At 52.3% G+C, this 20798-nt stretch overlaps 1 protein-coding gene across 6 annotated transcripts in view; it reads right to left on the bottom strand.

Moving 5' to 3' along the window:
- Rbfox3 (RNA binding protein, fox-1 homolog (C. elegans) 3) overlaps positions 1-20798 on the bottom strand; it is a 403153-nt gene that overhangs the window by 121357 nt on the left and 260998 nt on the right. For 5 of the 6 annotated variants that reach the window (XM_005407339.2, XM_013506116.1, XM_005407340.2 and 2 more), the window contains exon 4: positions 1712-1751. The exons of the other annotated variant lie outside the window; for it this stretch is intronic. The gene's annotated coding sequence lies outside the window, so the exon portion shown is untranslated. The remainder of the gene's footprint in view (positions 1-1711; positions 1752-20798) is intronic. 6 annotated transcript variants of the gene reach the window in all.

Raw genomic sequence — 20798 nt, 5'->3', positions numbered from 1 at the left:
CACATGCACCCAAGTCTGACAAATCTCTGCATTGTTACTCCGAGGACGAATGGCGTCTTTATCCCTTAAGTGGGTTTGCCCCAAGGGTCTGTTGGATGAAACAGACTTGTTTTCAATACTTGGTGAAGGTGGGCCAATCACCAGCAGCCAAACCCTCTGTCTCCTTCTGTGGAGAACTGTATCTGTCACTGATGGAATGGGTGGCCACTGTGGGATGCCTGAAGCCACATGGAGAGGATCCCTTTGGTCCCAGCTCTCTGTCTGAGTCATGATGGAAAGCCAGCACACAGAGCCCAAGCCCAGATTCCATCAGTAAGCAGGTGGAATGGGGGACCCCAGGCAAAAGTCCTGTCCACAGACTACCTAGGTCACCGTACTACAGATCCCAGGACAGGATCTCCCTGCAAAATCAACCTCCAGGCCGTGTTGTCTGAATCAAGGGCAGGCTGAGGCAAGCACAACACGAGAGAGATCACCTGCAGAGATTTCCAGTGTTTGGCTTAGGAAGACATCCCACTCCCCAACCCAACAGACCTGCTCTCATTTTTGATGTTTGGAAAATATTTTGCAGTCCTTGCCCACACACCTTCTATCATGTCAGAAGGGCCCCTCCAGAACTGGAGTTAAAATTTCATTGGTTTTGAAACTGAAGTAAGAGTTGATTAGGTCAGCAGGGTTGTACCCTCAGCATGTGACGGATGTGCCCTTGTAAAAGCGCGAGTTTGGCTTCCCTGCTTTCTCTCCTTCCCCTGTGATGATGCTGCATGAAGGCCCTTAAGGAATGCTCTCACTGTGATGCTGGACTTCCTGGCTTCCAATACCATCAAGTTTCTGTTCATCTTAAGTTACCCAGCCTTAGCTACTGTGTTGTAACAGCTCAGACTGACCAAGACACTACCTCAGTCCCAAGAGCCCTCCCAGGTAGAAGCCCACCTGGGGCCAAGAATCGCAGACATTGTGTGTTGGTACATTCTGATTTTGTTCACAATAAATCCACACTATTTGTATCATCAGCCCTGAAAATAAAGCTCTATAGGAGAATCCAGAGAGGAGATGAGTTACCGGTGGGCTGTGGGGGTTGGGCTTTAAGGGACAAGGGATAGACAAGCTCTGGTCAACAACATTCAGTCCCCACGGAGAGTTCACAGTGGGGCCTGAGCTGATTGCCTCAGTGTCCACTCAGAGGGGACTGGGCCATGTAGGGAAGTGAGCCAGTCTGGACCAGTGGGCCCTGGGGCTGCCCTAGCGGTCCTAAGACCTTGCTGCAGATGGGCTGGGTGGCCATGCACCTAGTACTTGGGGGATAGGCTGGTGGTACCAAGGGGCTCTCAGGGAAGGAGAAGGGTGAGACAGGAGCAGGAAGAATCATTGCTGCTTCTGAGACCAGCTGGAGTTTCCTAAAACAAACACCTTATTCCCTCTATGCATTCCTCTCTGGGGTCCTCTGGCCCCCAGTCCTGCCTTCTCCAGCACATTTTGAAACTGTCCCCTGGGAAATGAGAGTGGAAATACCACAGAAGGTGGAGAGTGGAGATGCCCTGGGGGTTCTCAGTAACACTAAACCTTCCCTCCCAGCCCCCAACCTTCTCCTCCCTCGGGTACATGGGAAACCCCAGGAATTCCTGGCATTCATTACCAGCAGCTCCCAAGATGTTCAACATGCTCATATCTGTCAAAAACTATTCAGCAAAAAAAGAAAAAGTCTTTATACCTTTTATTCAGCCAATTTTCCCCGAGGCACTCTGGGCTCTCTAAGAAAAGAAAAAGAGAAAAGAGAGAGAATCACAATCAACATTGCCATCCTGCATCTGGATGCCGGAGCTGCTATCGCTCACAGGCGGCCAAGGCAAGCCTGGCTGCAAAGTGCGCTCTCCCCAGAAGCCTGCCCAGGTAGGCTGGGCTGCTCCCACTATGGCTGGGAGTTGAGGTGTTATTTATTAGGCAAAGGCCAAGGCAAACAGACCTGTTTGCCGGATGGGACCAGCCATCCTTCCGCTCAAACTCATTTTCTCTGCAACCCCAGGATGTTCCTTTTTATTTTCTCCTTTCTTTCCTTGGTCCCAAACCCTGAGCATCTCTCTCCAATCCTCCCTGTAGCCCTCTCCTGCTGTGAGGGTGTCCGCAGATGCAGACTTTGTGGATTGTTGATGGGGAAGCTTAGTTTCAGACAGGGTATCTTCCTACCCCTCCCACTTAGCCACCTGAGGGGGAGGCACATCATTCTGTATCCCTGTGTGTGGTCACGGCATGTAAATGTATTTTAATACTAAGTTTAAAAAAGAGGCAAATCCTAAATCACATCACATACATGGTCATAGAAGGAACCGTTGTATATTGATGGAAATGAGGTGCAGTTTCCTGTAGCTTCCACTGGCAGAAGCAACTTGGAGCTAAGGACACAGTGGCAGGACCCATTCATGTTTTCATTGAGTGCTGGAGAGCCAGAGAGCTCATGGTTCTCACCCAAAGTCCCACAGTACATTTGCTGGGGGGCTGAAGCCTCACACTTGAGCCAGCGCCTCTAATCCTGTCCCTGTCAGGAGATCGCTGGAGCTGGAGCTGGAGCTCAGGTGTATGCACAGGCAAGCGGGTGCACTGGGTACTTTGCTTCTTTTGTTTAGATTTTCCTTGTTTGTTTTAGTTGTGGCTCCTTGTTTCTCTGTACAAACCTTGCACAATTGTTTTATTGTGGTAAAAGACACATCCCTGGAGTTTACCAGTTTAGCCATTTTTAAGTGCGTGGTTCAGTGGCACAAAGTATATTCACACTGTTACGCAGCCATCACTACTACCTTATCCTGCAAAGCCTGTTCGTGTGCATGGATTTTTAAACTTACTGTAAAAGAGAAAGCAAGCGAAGAGCTCCTGGAACTAAAAGGCAGTCAGGCCAGGCCTGTTTCTTGAGACTGAGAAAAATCACCATCATTATCTCCATGTACATGGCCATCAACAGCTGGTGGTTGGGGCGGTGGGGCACAGCTCTCCTTCAGCCTCACAACAGCCAGAGGGGCAGGTGCTCCTCTTGTCAGCCTCTCTTTTCACCCATGAAAGGCCCAAATTGGTGAAGCACTTCCCCTAGTAGTGGCTGGCTTGCCCTGCTCAGGCAGGCGCTCCTGAACTGCACCCTGTCACCTGCAGTCAGGAAGACATGCCCTACTCCGTGGGAAGTGGGAATTAAAACAGAGCAGGAATCCAGGCATAGTGGCATATGCCTATAATCTCAGCACTCTGGGTGGCTGAGGCAGGAAGATTGCTAGTTGAAGCCCAGCATGGGAATTCTAGCAATTTAGCAAGACCTTGCTTGTCTCAAAATAAAAATTTAAAAAGGGGCCTAAGGAGTAGTGCAAAGGCCCTGGGTTCAACCCCAAATACTGCAAAGAAGGAAGGAAGGAAGGAAGGAAGAAAGAAAGAAAGAAAGAAAAGAAAGAAACAAGAGAAGGAGAAGAAAGGAGAAGAAGAAGAAAGAAGAGGAAAGAAAAAAGAAGGAAGGAAGGAAGGAAGGATGGAAGGGAAGGAAGAAGGGAGGGAGAAGCAGGACATGTAACTGCACAGGGCTTGCGGGCACACTACTGGTCTATGCAAATCACTGCAGCAATGTTTTGCTATTTCGTAGGCAAACTTGCTCCTTGCCATGGCAGGGGCCCAGGGACAGCTGAACTTGAACCAGCACCAGGCAGTTCATCCCCAAGGTAGCCCCACTGCAGCCTCTGTCTCCTCCCCAGTAAAAGGGTAGAAGCAGCTTCTGCCACCGTAACTGTTCAGCTCTCAGCTTACAGAGCCACTGAGTGGGGGCAGGTGCAGCCGCAGTTCCGCCGAGCAGTAGTCATTTCAAAATGAGACGGATCGAATAAGGAGCTTCCCCCAACTGCTGCCTTCAGCCGAATCTAAGGATATTCTTGTTGATTTATTTTGTGGTTTCCTTTCATAAAGTGAGTCGTCCTCCTGACTCAGTGTGATTCCGTTCCATTCCATCTAGGCTCACTGAGCAAACGCACAGCTGGGTGCGGGTCTAGAGCCAAGCACCAGGGCTGGAAGGGGACCCATGCGGGGAAAGGAAGTCACTCCACTTCTGGCAGGGATAAGCTTCCAACCTGCCCTGTATTCTCTCATCTGCCTCTCTCACTGTACAGAACGCACCCCCACCAAGAGGCCACATCTTGGAAGTTCCACTATCCTTAGGGCACAACATAGGTCTCGCCCTGCAGTTTTGAGATGAGCACTGGCGTTTCCCTTCCTCCTCCAGCATTTCCCACCTTCCCACACCCTCTTTCCTTCCTTTCTCTCCCCATGCACCCCTGTCCCACCTGCCCAATCTGGAGGAGGAAGGGAGAGAGGCCCCAGGTTCGTTTCCATCCACCCGGCTCATGATAGCCCCTGGGCACGCTCCAGGGGTCATGGGATGTACAGCAGATTCTCAGCCTCACTGCCTGCAGCTGCTCAGCAGGATAATGTGTTATGGTCACCTTTACCTGCAGGGATCTGGTCTAGGGAGAAGCACAGCCTATCAGGCCAGTGGTGAACTCTGCACAGCAATCATGGAGACACTTTTGGCAAGTCCTGAACAGTAAGTTGCAGGTACTAGGCTCAAGGGTCTCCACAGTCCAGCTCCCGACTTACTGTCCTCTGCCTGCTGCCTCCAGGTGACTTGTGGGGGCTACAAATACCCAGCTGTCTCTGGGGAGCCAAGCTGGGCAATGAGTCCCCCTGGGGGCACTTGGTTTCCAGTAGGGATGAGCTTCCAGTCTGTCCTTTAGTCTCTCATCTGCCTCCCTGCTGTACAGAAAATGCCCTCCAGGAAGAGGCCACATCTTGGAGGTCCCACTATCCCTAGAGCCCAACATAGGGCTGTCTTTATATCCACCCTGAGGACAGCGCTCCCAACTCCCAAAGCCTCCAACCCTGTTCTCTTCTACCTGGAAAGCATCCGTTCTTCAGAAATTAAGCTGGGACTGTGAGTCCAACCTCGGCGTGAGAAGGACACATCTATTAGCTAAACCCATCGTTAGTGTGATCATGCAAAACCATCTTCCAGGAAAAAAGATCCCTCCATTGTAACCCTGAGGGTAGGCAGGGACGTCTGTGGTGTTGTACTAGTTCCTGCAGGGGCTCACCAGAGCTGGGAAGGACCTGGGCAGCCCTCAGCCTCCACCACAGAGGGGTCTCTCTCTTCCCCATACCCCAGCCCGCTGAGAGGGGCAGGCAACATGAGGGTAAAAAGGCAGCTTTAAAAACCTGCCCATCCACTGTTCTCTTGTTGTGTTACTTTGGGTTTTGTATTAGATCCATTTTTGCTCTTTCCCTACAGGGAACTGGAAGTAAAGGGAGCAATTTTACAAATATAAAAATTAACTGTGGTGGTTTAAGTGAGACTTTTGATGATGGGGATCACAACAGGAGAGTCACAGCAATTTGAGTTTTTCTTCTTCTGAAGAGATAAGGGGAGGGAGACAGGCCCTGGCCTATGGGCCTGAGCCAATGTCAGGGAGGCTTGGAAGCAATGGCAGGCTCTGACCATTACTGGGATGGCTTTGGGTGCAGGGCACACAGCCTCACTCAGGTCTGTGGGAGGGGCTGGCTCTTCCTGGGCCCTGGGCAGTAGGGCTGGAGAGGGTTTGCTCTGTTGCTCTGTTGCTCTGTCAGCCTCGCCCCTTTCCCAGGAAGTCCAGGCAGGGGTTGGCCACCATTTTCCCTGAGTAGCCCTTAAGGCCCAGGTCCCTTGGCCTGCACAGGGCCTGTGCATCTCTGCCTGCACAGGTGCCCCTGGAGCTGCTGTGACAAGAGCACCCACTGTACAGCCTGCGTAGGTTGAATGCCACAGAGCCACTAGCTGGGGATTGGGCTTTTCTGGGGATATACCTTGGCAATGGCAAGTCTGGGGCTTGGAGAAGTGAAGCAATTTACTGAAACCCCATAGCCAGTCGGAGCTGGAGCTGCATTTGCTTTTTTTTTTTTTTTAGTTTTTCTCCAGTACCGGGAATTGAACTCACGACCTTGCGCTTGCCAGGCAGGCACTGTGCTGCTGAGCTAAATCTCCAGCCCCTGGAGCTGCATTTGATACAGACCTGCTTAGCCGCTGGCTTCTCTTTGCTCTTTGCTCTGCTCTAGGTGGGACAGACTGGGTTAGAGCCCAGAGCTTCTGTACACAGAGCAGACCCTGCCCTCATTCTCATTTGTGGGTCTGGTTCCAACCTGCTTCCAGGCCCTGCATAGGAGTGGGCCCTCCGCTCTCTCTGCAGTTCCCTGGGCCCATCCCCCTCTCTGTGGCCAGTGATTCTTGCACTGTGTTGGACTTTGCAAGGCCCACGTGCCCTTGTCAGTGGCTGCGGCTTGGGACCAGAGATGGGGATTGGGACTGGTGGCATGAGGTCTGCAGGCACCTCACCGCCCTCAGTAGGCAGGATCTGAGGAAGACATCTTGTTTACAAAAACTTTTGGACTGAAGTAACTCTTTGTCCACAGGGACTGTTGGAGGGACACAGCTGAGTGGCACTTACAGCATCCAAGCTGTGCCGCTGCTGTGCATCCCCTTCATGCCCCTAGAGAGCAGGTGTGTAAACTGAAACCCAGCTCAGATGGGTCAGGGCCAAGACAAGAAGCCCCAGCACTGCCTGACTGATGGCACCAAGAGAAGCAGAGACCCTGGAAAGAGTTGGAGGGCCCAGAGCATGGGGCCCTGAAAGCTCCCAAATAGATGTCCATCTGGCCTTTGACATATGCATGAAATGCCAGCTGTGCTGGTAGAAGAGTGTCCCTCAAAATTTATGTCCACCCAGAACCTCAGGGTGTGACCTTATTTGCAAATACAATCCTTGAAGGTATAATTAGTTAGGATGAGGTCATACTGAATTAGAGCCTGAAATCCAGTGACTAGTGTCTTTGTAAGAAGAAGACACAGTGACACACACAGAGGGGAAGGCCACATGAAGGCCTGGCAGAGGCTGGAATGATCTGCCTGCAGGCTAAGGAAGGCCAAGGATGCCAGCACTCCCAAGAGGCTGGGAGAGCCACGGAAGATCCTCCTCAGAGCCTTTAAAAAGAGCAGGCTCTCTTAACACCTTGATTGCTCACTTCTGGCTCCAGAACTGGGAAAAATACATTTCGGATTTTGCAGTACTGGGGTTTGAACCCAGGGTCTTCCTACTGAACTACCCCCCTCCTTTGTTTTTTAATTTTTGCAACACAGTCTTGCTAATTCACTAAGTTGCCTGGCTGGGCTCTCTACCTTGTGAGCCTCCTGCCTCGACACTCCAGAATGCTGGGAGGACAGGCATGCACCATCATGCCTGGATATTTCTGTTGTCCTCAGCCATTTGTTATGGCAGCCCCAGGAAAATCTTTTAGGAGCCCTTCCCAAAGGCCTGTGCTCACATCAGGACATTCTCCGTGAGGACTACTACAGCAACAGCCAGGACATTTGTGACATTTGTCCCCCTCTGCCTGTGCCCCACCCCTCCTGGCTTTGCTAGGGCTGGTTCCCATGCCACAGGGGCCCTGTCCCCACAGTCACTGCCTTCCGCAGCCTTCTCTGTGAGGTTCTTCACAACCACATCAGTCCCTGCACTGCTCACCCTCCAGCGCTGGGCTTCCCGATGGAAACTGGGGGACAAGGTGGCCCCACCTGAGCTTTCTGCCCAGTGCTGGGTGCTGGCTGCTGCACTGACACACAGCTGGACCCACAGCAGTAACTTTAAACCAAAAGGCCCCAGGAAAACTGATGTTCACTGGAGACATATTTCAAAGCCACTTCTTTAAGTCTGGGGTTGTTTTTGTTTGCTTTTTTGTTGAGTAATAATTGTAACAAAATTTACCATCTTGACCATTTTTCAGTGCAGTTCCAGAACATTAAGTGCATTCACAGTGCTGTGCAGCCAGCACCACCATAAACCTCCAGGACTTCCTCATCCTCCCAAACTCAAGCTCTATCCCCACTGCACAACGTCCCCAGGCCCTCCCCACCCCTGCCACCCCCGTCCTCCTGTCTGTCTCTGACTTTGATGACTCCAGGGACCTCCTGTGGGTGGCATCACAGAATTTGTCCTGGCTCCTTTCACTGAGCATCACACCTTCAAGGTCTGCCCACCACCTGGCCTGTGTCAGTGAGCCATTCCTTTTTAAGGCAGAATACTACTCCACTGTATGGATGTGCCACGCTGCGCATAGCCATTCACTTGTTGATGAACATTTGGACTATGAGCCACTTTTTAAGACAATGAGAATCTTGTGCTTCTGGCCACATTTTCCTTTTTCTTTGGCCACTAGCAAATTGGCTAAGAAAAACTGTAGCTAAGCCTTGCTACTTGTACTTAAAGGCTCCTCTTATTTTTCTGTCCCATCTTTTCCATTTTCTGATCTTGGCTTCCACCTACTGTCATGTTCCCATCCTATCTTATGTGATCATGATAATGGATGCATACTATGCACAGAGAGATCAGGGCAAGAGGAGTCCCAGTCTCCTGTGACCCTCCCAGTAGTTGCAGACTCACACTGGGGGACAGGTGCTGCCTTGTGGTCCAGCACAGAGGCACAGCAGTGCATGAGAAGAGCACAGTACCAGCCCCAGAAGGCCCTAGGGCTGCAGCCAAGAGCACCTTGTGACTGTTCTGCCATCTCTCACCTCTTGTCCCTTTCACTCTCTTCCTGCCTGTCCTTCTTTCTAACATAAAGGAAAGGTACCTGAGCCACCTGAGGTACCCTCCACATGTGGAGCCAGCTCTGCACACCACGTTCTCTCCAACACTCAGCTAAAATGCAGCTAGAGCTGGCCATGCCTGGGCAGCCATCCAGTCTCCACTTGGCAGGTACATCTTGGCTCCTGTCCCTTTCGTTTCTTTAAAAATTGGCTGTTCTTCTGCATGGGGAATTGGCCTGGGATGTGTCTGTAGCTGCAGTTGGGAGGTCTCTCCTAGGCCAGTAAGCCCCCAAGACCTATCCCATGCCTTTTGGAGGGTGCTCCTTGGAAACCTGAAAGTGTATCACCTCCCTGGTCGGATTGGTACTCCCCAAGCGTGTGCGTAAGCAGCCCCATTTGGGGCAGAAGAGACAGAGACAGTGGAGGGAGCTGAATTAATACGCAGGACAGAGCATCATTCAGCACGTAGATGATCAGGGTAGGGCAGCCTTTTAGATGAGCATGTTTTGCTATCAATAATTTAGACATGTGATTTCTCCTTTGGGAGATGGATAAATCTCATTTCCTGAGCAAATCCCCTAAGAAGCCAGCCTGTTCACTCCTCTAAGATTTTCAGAAATCTCTCTCAACCAACCTACTGCACAATGCAAGTAGATAATGGGCCAGGTGTTGGGAAAGCTGTGCTCAGGGTCCATGGGGACTGCTGGGGTCAGGGGCCTGTCCCAGGACTGGTGGGGGAGCTTAGCCAGCTCCAATCCTTCCATCTTCCTGTGGCACTCAGGTGGACACAGAGAACATAGTTGTGTGGTTTGAATTTAAGCAACAACTAGATGATCACTCGTAGCATTAAAGAAAACCAGCAGAAATTCCACTCAGGAACAGCTGTGGTGTCCAGAAGCTTTGGTTCCTCCAGCTCCCGAGAAAGTTGAGGAGATGTAAGACAGGCCTGGTTGGCAGTTAACCCATGGTCTGCCAGGGCCTGGGCTGCTTTCAAAAGTTAGCCTCTCAGCCTTTCATTACCTTGGTTGTTCACCTGTAGTGTGGGGTAGTTGCAGAATCTGCCTCCAGGTGCAGTCATGAGGATTAAAGGTGACAAGTCCATAGCATAAGACCCAGCAGCTCAGGGCTAGAATGTTGCCCTTGATGGGTGGGCACAACTTGGTGGAGGGTTTCACCAAAAAGACCTCAAAGGTGGGCTCTCCTGTGATCCCAGGGCATAGAGGAGGGAGGGAGCAAACTTGGAATAAGCCCATGAAGACTTCCACACCTCTTGGCCTTGATGCCATAAAAAGGGCAGCAGCTCCGAACAGTGAGTTTGATGCCCGTCCCTGGCACAATGGGGGTTTTGGGGACTTTGATGAGATTCATGTGCACCACGAATCCCTCTGTATGAGAGGAGACTCAAACATGAAAGAACCTAACATCACTTCCAGGAGACAAACTACATCCTACCCTTAGCTTGTGTCCCTGAGAGCTAACAGTTTTTAACACAGGACCAAGAGCAGCTGGTGGGCACTGGGCCAAGGCTTCATCATTTTGGTCTCTGTGGGATACTTTGCACATTTTATAGGCTCCTCCTACAGCTCAGCCACATGAGCTTCAGTCACTAGGCACAGGGAAGTAGCAGAGGTCTCCCCACCTGGCTGTTCCCATGGTGGCTGGTGGCCTCGGGAGTTACTCTCTTTGAGGAACAAGGCTGGAAGGAGCAATGGTGGTGGTCTCAGAGCAGCTCAGCATTCAGCCTTAATCATGAGAGCCAGCTCTGCAGGCTGCATTCCCAGCCTGGAGCACTGCAGGTTCAGTGTCTGTATCCACTGGCTGTCTTGTGCTGGAGGGACCCTGATCACAGGTCTTCATTCCAAGCTGGGATCTGCACAGCAGGCTGGGACAAGGTCTTCCTGCTGGCATGGCCGGACCAGTCAGAGCCTGAACACCTTCCATAGATCAGCACTGTAGCACTCCACTTCCCTTTCTGCAGCTGACAAAAGCCTCCTGGGACCATTAAACCACTTGAGCCCTGCAGAGCCATCTCTGAAAACTGCTCTGAAGCCTGGGGACTTCGGCAGTTTCTGCTGCTGCTGAGGTGCTGGCAGCCACGGTGTGCTCACATCTTCTGCCTGTGCTTGGGCTGCAGATTTAGGCATGGGACATGCTGAGATGCAAAGTCTGAACCCACTCCTAATCACCTCCCTCGAGTCAATGTGTCCCTGGCCACTGGGCTGCAGCTCTGCTATGTTCGCCATTCTTTATTTTCTGTATTACAAATTTTTTCTTGTGGTACTGCAGATTGAACCCAGGGTGTTCACACTGAGCTATATCCCCAGGGTTTTCTTATTTTTTATTTTAGGACAAGGTCTCACTAAGTTACTGAATTGCAGGGTTCAAACTTGTGATCCTCCTGTCTCAGCTTCCCAGAGTGCCGGGATTATATTATTATATTAATATAATATTATTTGCCACTGTGTCTGGCTATGTGTTAGGATATTTGGATACCTGTAGCCTTGCCCTCTGTGCAGGACAGCCCTCCCACAGCTACCTGCCTCTTGGAGGTCCCTGCCAGCTGTCTTGGGAGCACATTTTTCACATGCACCACCCCTCAGGCCAGAGCCCAAGACCCCACCAGCTCCTCCAAGCCACCACCATCCACTGTTGCTGTTCCAATTAGCTGCTCCAGGGCCAGGATGCAGATGCCTAGAGCCAGCCCCTGTGGACCAGGGCCCTCCTGGACTATTTAAACAACTACCCAGTCCTGTTCTCCCTGCCACCCCTGCTCCTTCCCACAGAAACCACAACAAAGATGCTGGTCCATGTTCCCCCACTGCATCTGCCTCCTGACTGAGCCCAGGACTCCCTGGGGGTTTCTGGTGCTGGCCACCCCTCCTGCTTCTAGGCATCTGTGAGTAGGAAAATCCCTTCCACCGTGACAGTCACGTCTGTGTCTGTGCATCTCATCACACACAAAAACCTCTGCCGGCCCCACTCTCCCTGCTGTATTCGTCAGCTCTCTGCAAGAGGGGGTCAGTTTAAAGGGGGTGACACGGAGCACTTTGGGGGGCAGAGAGTTCATTAGACTTGGGTTCAGTGGGGAAGCCTCTGGCTCAACCCAATTCGCCCCCACCAGAGTCACCTCAAAAAGACTATTTGGCTCAGCAGTAGCCTTCAGGATTAACACATCTCTGCTTGTGTTACCAACTCCCAGTTCTCTACCAGAAAGGACGCAGAAGTAGAAAGCAAGCTCGGACTTCTATCACACCACGTCCCGCACGCGGCTGCCTGCTCCTAACCGGCATTGACAAGCTGCTAATTTGCGGGCTGTGCCTGTATTGACAGCTCAGTTTATTTAATAATAGATGGCTGCTGTCTTCCCCAGCTTCTGTTCACACACACAGTCTTTGTGAGACTGAAAACAAGATAAATTGAGAATGTGTTTATGCGTGTATTCCTGGGGCCCCGAGGCTAGTGGGCAGGACCTTAGATAATAGTAACAAAGATAACTTCTTTTAGTTATTATTTTGGAGGAGTCCTTAATGACAACGGTTAAATACGCAGATTGCTAGGTGTGGGCATACATGTCACTGAGGGTTGGCAGGTCTGGCTTAATGGCAAGTCAGCCTGGAGGTATTTAAATGTGTCTGGATAAATGTGTCAGGGTGTTTCTTAGGCCTGCCTCACCATGAGAACCCTTGATTGTACAAGCAAGAAAGCAGAGTGGACACTTCCCCCTCAAATCTCCCTTAAAGCCCACCCTGTCTGAGCTGTCCCCTGGGCTGCCAATGCCAGCTCAGATGCCAGCTCAGCCTGCTCTGACCTCCCTCTCCTTTGCCCATTCTCCTTCCTCTCCTCTTTCTAGCAACACACGCTCTGCATGACCCTCTCTGTGCCTCTGGTTCTTCCCTCACCATCCATCATCACTCCTGCATGCAGGTGTCCAGCCCAGGGTCACTGCAGAGGGCAGTGGTGTGGGGGACCACAGTGTGGGCCAGAAAACAATGGCGACTACTCTTACAGAACATTTATAGCCCCACCCCCTCCTATTTCTGCCAATGGCAGCAACTCTGATTCAGCCTCATGAACTCAGAGCTTCTAGAATGATCATTCCCCTGTCCTTGTCCCCAGTGCCTGCCCAAGCTGTCCCCAGGGTTCTAGCCCTCCTGCTTCCTTGGCATCTTCTGTACCTGTCACCTCTTCACCACCAACAGATCACTTGGCTTAGGCCCTTTCTCTCTCCAGAGCACTCCCCAGTCTGACCATGGTGTTAGCCTGGAAACCCTACAGCCCCCATCTACCACCAGTTCAGCAGCCAGATGCATATGCTACATGGCAGGTCCCTCCCCACCGTGCACCTTGACAGCTGTCCTGGGCTCAGGGAAGTTCAGAACCTCTCACCTCTTGCTGAGGTTGCTTCCATCTAGTACTGCTGCCTCCCAGCCCTGCCTCCCCTCGACCCCATCGTGGATGAGCCCTTGGGCCCAGGACAGCATCTGCTGGTTCCCTGGGGTCCTTTCTCATGTCCTGACTCTTGCCTCCCTCTGCCTAAAATGCCTACTCTTTCTGTCTCCCCAGTAAATTCTGACCCAGTGGAATATTCAGGTGGCCTTGGTCAGCCCTTGTCTGTCTTGGTCTCTCAGTGGAACACAAGCCTGGTGACAGGCCTGCCCCTCTGTGTAGCAGTCTTTCCTGGGATGGCCTGGTCTCCCTCCAGCTGCCCCAGCCCTTCTTTCTCTACCCCACTGTAGCTCCTCTTGTGCTCCATCTGGATACCCTTGCATTCCCTTCACTCTTCCCACAAACTTTCCTCAATGCTCTGACATCAGCCCCACCCAGATGCCCCTAATGCCCAATTTAGCAACTATGCTGGGGTCCTGAAGCCCAAAGCCTGCAACTAGCTGCTGCCATGTTCCCTCCACTTGGGCATTTCCAGTCCAACATGTCCAAGGTCATGCTCAGGGTTTTCTCCTGGAAACCTGGGCCTATCCAAGCCCAAAAGCCATCATCTAGGCAAATGAGCCAGTCACCTGGGATCCCCTATCCCTCTTTCCCTCACCCTATCTCCCAATGCATCCCTGACTTTACCAATTTGACAATTAGGATGTTTCTAAGCAAGGTCCCTCCTCTAAGCTTGGCAGCATCTCCTTCTGGGCCTGCCCCTTGGTGTCCCTGAGGTCAGGGACAGAATCCTACAGAGCTGTGTTTACACCATGGTCACAAGACTTTAGTGACTATTTGGCCCTTTGATTTGTTTTTCTCCTCCTTCTGGGCCCAGCTCCTGGGAGCACCCACCATGAGCCTTCTGTAGCACCCACATCAAGCGGAGAACTACACAGGCATGCCAGAATGGCAGGAGTGATTTCTGGTGCAGCTCCGTGGCAGAAGGCCTCCCTCCTCATCCTCTGGTCCCTGTGGCTGTCAGAACACTGACAAGTGACACAGAGTCCCCTCTTTCTGAGTGCCTTGCCTCTGGCTGGGGAGCAGGGGGAGGCACAGGCGACTCTCTTGTCTCACCAAGGGGGTAGCACAGTTTGAGAACTCAGTTGTGTAGGCAGGGACAGACAAGCCCACACTGACCTCCTGGCTCAGCTGAAGACCATACTTGCTCTTCCTCTCACTGGCATCTGCTGGGAGTCTCCTGGTCTCTGCTCTCAGAGATGCTCTTTCTTAGGGCATCCACCATGTGCCTCTCTGCCCAGATTCCTCACTTTCCTCATCCCCAGGCTCTGTCCCTACATGGGGCTACTCAGGGTTGCTTCCACTTTAAAAGCATGGATAGGCCCAGGCCTTTGGGGTTGGCTGCTGTTGGATGCCACATTCACCCCAGGAGTGGGGGGACTCTGCTCAGCTCCAGAACCTCAGGGTATCCTCTTATTTTAGCTGCCTGCAGCATCATTATCATCCGGCTCCTCTAGCTGGCCCCACTGGATTAAAGAGACATTCTTAGTTGGCATGCATTTGGAGTTTGTGATTGTAACCCAGTGAGAAAGGACAGCCCCAGGCCTGTGGGATAGCAGCCGCCCAGTGTCCTGACCCCCGGCCACTAACTGTGTTAGGTCACAGGGCAAAGGGGATTCTGGCTGCAGATGAAATTAAAGTTGCTCATCAGCTGACCTTAGACTAAGAAGGCGGGCCTGGACTATCCAGGTGGGCCTGGTGTAATCTCAGGATCTTTCAACGTAGAAGAGGGAGACAGGTGAGGGTACTGGTCAGAGGGTGTGAGAACTAGCTGTCACTAGCTTTGAAGGGAAGGAAGAGGCTGAGAGGCAAGGAGTGGGGATTTTAGAATCTAGAAAGGCCACAAAGCAGATGGTCCCCTCAGGACTCCAAAAGCACACAGTCCTGCTGATACCTTGACTGTAGCTCAGTGAGATCCATCCAGATAAGTGACCTCCACAGCTGTGAGAGAACACATCTGCACTGCTTTAAGCTACTGTGTGTTTGTTATAGTGGCAGCAAGAACCTGATACAGTCTTCTTAGGGGACCACATAATTGTGCCTCTGTCTAATTTCTCTTTCTGTCCTCCTCATTCCCTGTCCTTCCTGTTCAAGTTCTCATGCTCTTGCAGAAAGAGACATGCACTTCATTTCTCTGACACAGTGGGAATCCAGAGAGAGAGAGGCCAAGAGTGGAGCAAGACCCCAGACTCTCACAGCCCAAGTCCATGGGATCCCCAGGTAGGAGGTCATGCACCTCTCCCCAGTCACATGCCCACCCCCCACTGTGCCACTCTCCTCTCTGCCTCTGGGATGCCCAGGCTCTACACAGGGCACAGCTTGGACAGGGAGCAAGGGATAGGGACAGATGAGGTAAGCAGGGCTGTTTGTGGATCCCCCTCCTCCCAGCCCAGCCAGCACCTGGTGGCGCAAGTACATCTTGGAAGGAGACCACTGTACTTGCTCCACAGTGCACTCAGCACTTCCTGAAGGGGGGCTTCTGCCAGGGAGGCCAGCTTTTCCCTTCCCTCGACCCCCATCCAGACAAAAGCCGGGAGGATGTGGATTAATTTAACTTTTAATTATACTCACTTAACAAGATTATTCACTTGGGGTAAAGAAAAAAGTTCTCCTCCCCTTCCTCCAGATGAAAAGAGCCCTCTCTTTATCTATTTATATCCAGTATATACGTAACCAGAAACAAAGATTTCTTTATGGACCATTAAAGGTTTAATGTTTAATTTATAGCTACTTTCTCTGGCAGGGTGTCCAGGCACAATGTCAACATTTTTAATTAAATGAAGTTTTTTATAATCACAAAGAATATTTCTTTATATATATATCTGTGTTTGAACCAGTTAATGACAGCCCTGAGCCTGCTGCTTGGAGATTCCAGCCACAGGTTCTCCCGGGGTGGCTCCTCTGCGACGCTGACACCAGGGCATGGCTGAACGCTAGAAGCTCCATGTCAGCACTGTCTTGGGGTGTTTGCACAAGTACTCATCTTTAATTCCCCCAGCTATAGATGGGTGGGGTAGGCTTATCATGGAGGAAGCTCGGAGAGGTCATATACCCTGCCCAAGGTCACATAGTCAGTAGTAAGAGGTAAGGAGCCCACTTGGGGGGCCGAGTGTGATCGCCAGCCCAAGATCTTCAGTCTTTCCGTGCAGCTGCTGAGAAGGGTCTCCAGAGGAACCTTCTCCCCACAAGGTGTTGGGGCTGCTGAGTCACCCATGGCTCAAAGGAATTTGCCCCAGGCATGCAGCTCTGCCCCCGGGGACCAGGGAGGTGAATCACCCCGGTGTCCCCAACACTCAGGCCCAGGAGGTTCTCAGAAATAATTTGGCAAGTTTGAGGCTCATGAGAGTGAGGGAAGCAGTGCACAAGAGCTCAGAAGTCTGGCTTCAGGGAGCTGGGCTGCTGAGGTCTGCAGGGAGCCAGCTGCTGCTTAGTGCTCTTCCCTATCCCTTGGTGACAACAGGTGAGGCACATCACTCATTTCCACAGCCCACCTGCCTTGGAAGACACCTCCCAAATCTGGAATCTGGCTGACTGGACTCAGGCAGAGGGGAGGACCTCTGGGTTCACGAGCCCATACCTGTCCTGTCAGGGTTAAAGCTGGGCTGGCCCTCACAGCTGGTGACCAGTGTCAGCTCTCAGGGAATACCCTGCTTATCATCTGGAGTCACCAGGGACCACAGCTCACAGATTTGTCCCTGAGAGTGCTGGTTGTGGCTGGGGGCAAAGATGGACCAATTTGTCCACATGATACCAACCATTCTTGTATGGCAGGCTCCTTCTATGCACAGGGTCACTGTGCGGCTGGGCCCAGGAGCAGTTCCTGACAGCCCAGGGTATGGCCACTCTGGGCTCACCTCAGCTCAGCCTTCTGGGGAGATGGGCTTGCAGGCTGATATGGAAGGCTGACTGCATTTAGCCCCGTGTAGCGCCCAGAAGCCAGCCTGTGGCCTCAAGCTGGAGCCTCAGCACACAGTCTTCCCCTAGGGCCTAGGTGGACTTTGCTGCCCCTTGCTTCCATGGCTTTCTCTGTGTGGCACCCTCCCTCTGTGACTCTTCGACAGCTGACCTCTGGTCAGGCCTTTCCTGTGGGTCCTACCCAGGTTCACATCTCCCCAAGTCAGTGCGGTCCTGTCGCAGGACAGGAACAGGGAGTGGACAGCAAGGGGGCCGCGTGATCACATGTGTGTTGGGGGTGGGTTGTGAGGAGAAGCACAGAGCAGCCAAGAGAGGGTCTGGGGGTGACAGTACCACAGATCTGCCCTGTCCAGGCCCCACTCACCCCAGTAACCGGACACTGCTAACTCCAACCTCTGTGTTGCTACAGCTGTTCAAAGTAGCCTCATAGGGCACAGCCCCAGAGCACTGTTCCTGCCACCTGAACTTGGAGAAAGGCCACCTTGGTTTGAACCAAAGGTAGAAAATAGGGGAAGCCAAAGCCAAGGCCAGCATGAGCCAGCAGCCTCGTGTGGGACGCTCTATATGCCCCGGCAATGGCATCTCCCTGGGAAGATGCCGAGTCAGCAGCACCTGGCAGCGGCAGCGGAAATTGGGCAGCTAGTACCCCACATGGTTTCCCAGGTTGGCATCTATGGCTCAGGCAGCATTCCTGGCTTCCCCGCATTCCCACACTTCTGTCGTCTTTCCCAGAGAGGTCCTGTACAGGAAGACTCTCCTGCACACTCCAGGGACAGCCAGGGCCTTCCAGTTGCAGCTGCCCTGAATGGTCACAGTCCTCTAGGACTTCCTGGAGCTACCTTCCAACACCAAGAACTTCCACAGTGCAGATGGAAGGGGCTGGTGGACCAGCCATGGGTGGAGAAGCCCTGGCCCATTTGAACCCTTAGCAGTCTCCCAGACGCCTTCATTTTCTCAACCTTCATTAGCGCTCGAGGTCCAGGGACTTATTTCTCCCTCTCGGCTCTGCTCCTCCCCGTAGGGAAGCAAGCACACTGTCTCTGGGGCTTTTGATTCCCATCAACCGACCCTTCATTTCTCATGTGAAGCCACTTTAATTACAAAGCTAAATAACGAGAAGGAAATATTAAAATTAAAAAAAAATCCTTACACAAAGCAAATTTGCTTGTGTCGGCCACCAGCAACAAGAGCCGAGGCAGGGAGAGGATGGCACCACGCCACTCACTAAAAGCATGTGTCACTAAATCAATAATTCATTTACTTTAATGAGATAAGTACTTTGAAAACTAATTGCAAACCTGCTCCATTTACTCCGGCCCGTTACAGCCCTTAATGTGAATCGCAGAGCTGGTGCCGTGGGAAGGAGTTTGGGTGGAAGCCACTGTCCTGTTTCCCCTTCTTCTAAGAGAGGGCCTCAGTTGGTGTGTGTGTGTGTGTGTGTGTGTGTGTGTGTGTGTGTGTGTGTGTGCAAGAATTAGGGGAACCTGCTCCGTGGTGGAGAGATGAGTGGGGTCAGGGTGTTTTCAATTTGTGTTTGGCAAGTGGAGTCACAAAGTTCCAGGGATTTCCCTGGTATCCACGCCTGGGACCAGAAAGATGCTGCAGCCAGCAGGTGCGGTGGAGCATCTGACTGTAGCCTGCGGTGAGCTGTGTGCAGACTCAAGTGCAACCCCTCCCAGGGAGCTGGCCACAGAAGCCCTGGGTCAGGAGAAGTTATCCCAGTCCTATTCATATCCTCTGCATTTGTTTTGGGCAAAGAAAATTACCAAAGCACAGCTTGTAGGTTCCTCTTTTTCTCTGTTTCTTACCTCGCTGAAGATAGATACCAATATCTAAACATAAGTCCAAGATCGCAGCTTGACCTTTTCAGGAAGAACCCATGGGGTTTACAGATGACATCCCCAACTAGGCTGGAAACTGCAGGGGAGCCCGTTTTTGCTTTGCTCCTAGATGCTGGTTAGAGTCCCCCACATTAACTAGAGCAGACCTGCACAGGGAATGCTGCGCCTATAGGTGAAGTCGAAGTTCTAGAGGGCAACCTCAGATGCCATGGTCACGGTGAGGAGGCAACTGATACTGATTACCCCTGAGTCTCACACCTCACTTGCCATTCCTGTACTGATGAAAGAGCAGAGATAAAATGCCCACCCACTCCCAAGCCAGCTGGTGTGTTGCTAAAGACCACAATGAAAGCTGCTGCTGTGATGATTTAGCATTGACAGAGCAGGCGAACATTCTAGAGTAGAACCACTCTTCTCACCAGGGCCACTGTTGAAATGCAAGACACTTCCCCCAAGCTGGATGCAGCCAGGGCTACTAATGACACTCAGGGTTCAGATACTGAGTAGATTCAAAGGAGCACTAGAGTCCTGGACCAAGAGAGGGCAGAGGAGGAATCTGGCAAAAGCTTCTCAGTTGCACCCAAAAGATCAGAGCCTGGGGCCCCAAAGCCACCACACTGTTCAGGAAATCCCAGGGGAATCCCGGCCACCCACCCAAATCCTCCTGCTAGTCACAGAGAAGGGCCTCCAAGCAGGTTTGACCAGATTTTCCCAATCTGCCTGTCTTAGAGGGGACTGCTGCTACTCGGGGCCATGTTTGAAGACAGCACCCGCAGGTGCAGGCTGAGAGCCCAGTTTCCGGGGCACTGTGCTGGGGTGGAGCATCTCTTTGTAAAGCAGCAGCTGCTTTGCAGAGCTGCTTACCATTTGTAATTCTAGCTCGAAGTCATTGCTGAAAACCAGAAAGACTAATTCTCCCTCCCTTGTAAATCCTACACTTCAGGCTTAACTGCCTGCAGGAGCCAAGCAGGCGGTGGCCTGTGCCCAACGCCATCTTTCTGTAGTTTCACACTTCTTCATCCTGATGCTCTGACCCACCACATGGAGTGAGTCTGGTGCATCTAGGGACTCTGCCCGGAGCCTATGCTCTCAGGTGGAGGGTGCTGTGGGGAGGTGGCACAGTGTGGATCCCGAGCTGTGTCTACCTGGCAGGACCTGCCCTCCTTGCCTCCAGCGAGTGTGCTTTGTGGGCACCCAGCCCCTAGGTTGCCAAGGCAACTCCTGGAACCCAGAAGCTAACCAGGAGCTCAGGGAGGGGCTACTCCCCAGGAAGAGTATGCCCACCTTGTTCCCTAAGAAACACATCTATCAGCCTTGTGCGGCTGACATAGCAGAAGCTGGACAGGGGGCGGCAGGGCAGGCACACATTAGCGCAGACACATATCCGCTTTGCGCAATGCACACCACGACCTGGCCAAAGCAGGGGCAGGCCTGGCTTTGAGCCTGGTGGTTACTCTGACACACAGGACCAGATGAGGGGTCTAGGGCTCAGGCGATCCTAGTGGAGGACTGGTGAGGAGGTGTTCATGGGTGATCTGACTCACAGGGTTCTGGACACATCAGTCTGGCCTTCAAGGCTTTTCTTGAAGCTGCCAGCTCTATCTGCAGATGCTGCTGCTGCCCCATGCTGCAGCCTAGGATCAGTATGGCCCATGGGCTGAATGGTCATAAGCTTTGGGAGGGGATAGTAAACCTCCCAAGCAAGAACTATTGGGGACAATCCACAAGAGTTTTGGCCCATGGTCACCAGCTGCAAAAGGCTTGGTGGCAGGAGGAAGGCCATCAGTGATGCAGCAAGCCACAGGATCTTGTCAGACCTCAGCTCTGGCTGGACTGGGAGCACTGGAGGCTGGAGGTTTGTACAAGTGGGTGAGACAGGCTTTCACCCTGCCATCCTGTCCCTGTTCATGCTAAGACAGTGACCCAGGCTTGGGGCATATGGCATTCCAGAGCAGGACCCACATCAG

Source organism: Chinchilla lanigera, unplaced genomic scaffold (assembly GCF_000276665.1).
Source record: "Chinchilla lanigera isolate Chin_1 unplaced genomic scaffold, ChiLan1.0 scaffold00105, whole genome shotgun sequence".
Classification (NCBI taxonomy): Eukaryota; Metazoa; Chordata; class Mammalia; order Rodentia; family Chinchillidae; genus Chinchilla; species Chinchilla lanigera.
This window is presented reverse-complemented; position numbering and strand designations above follow the sequence as displayed.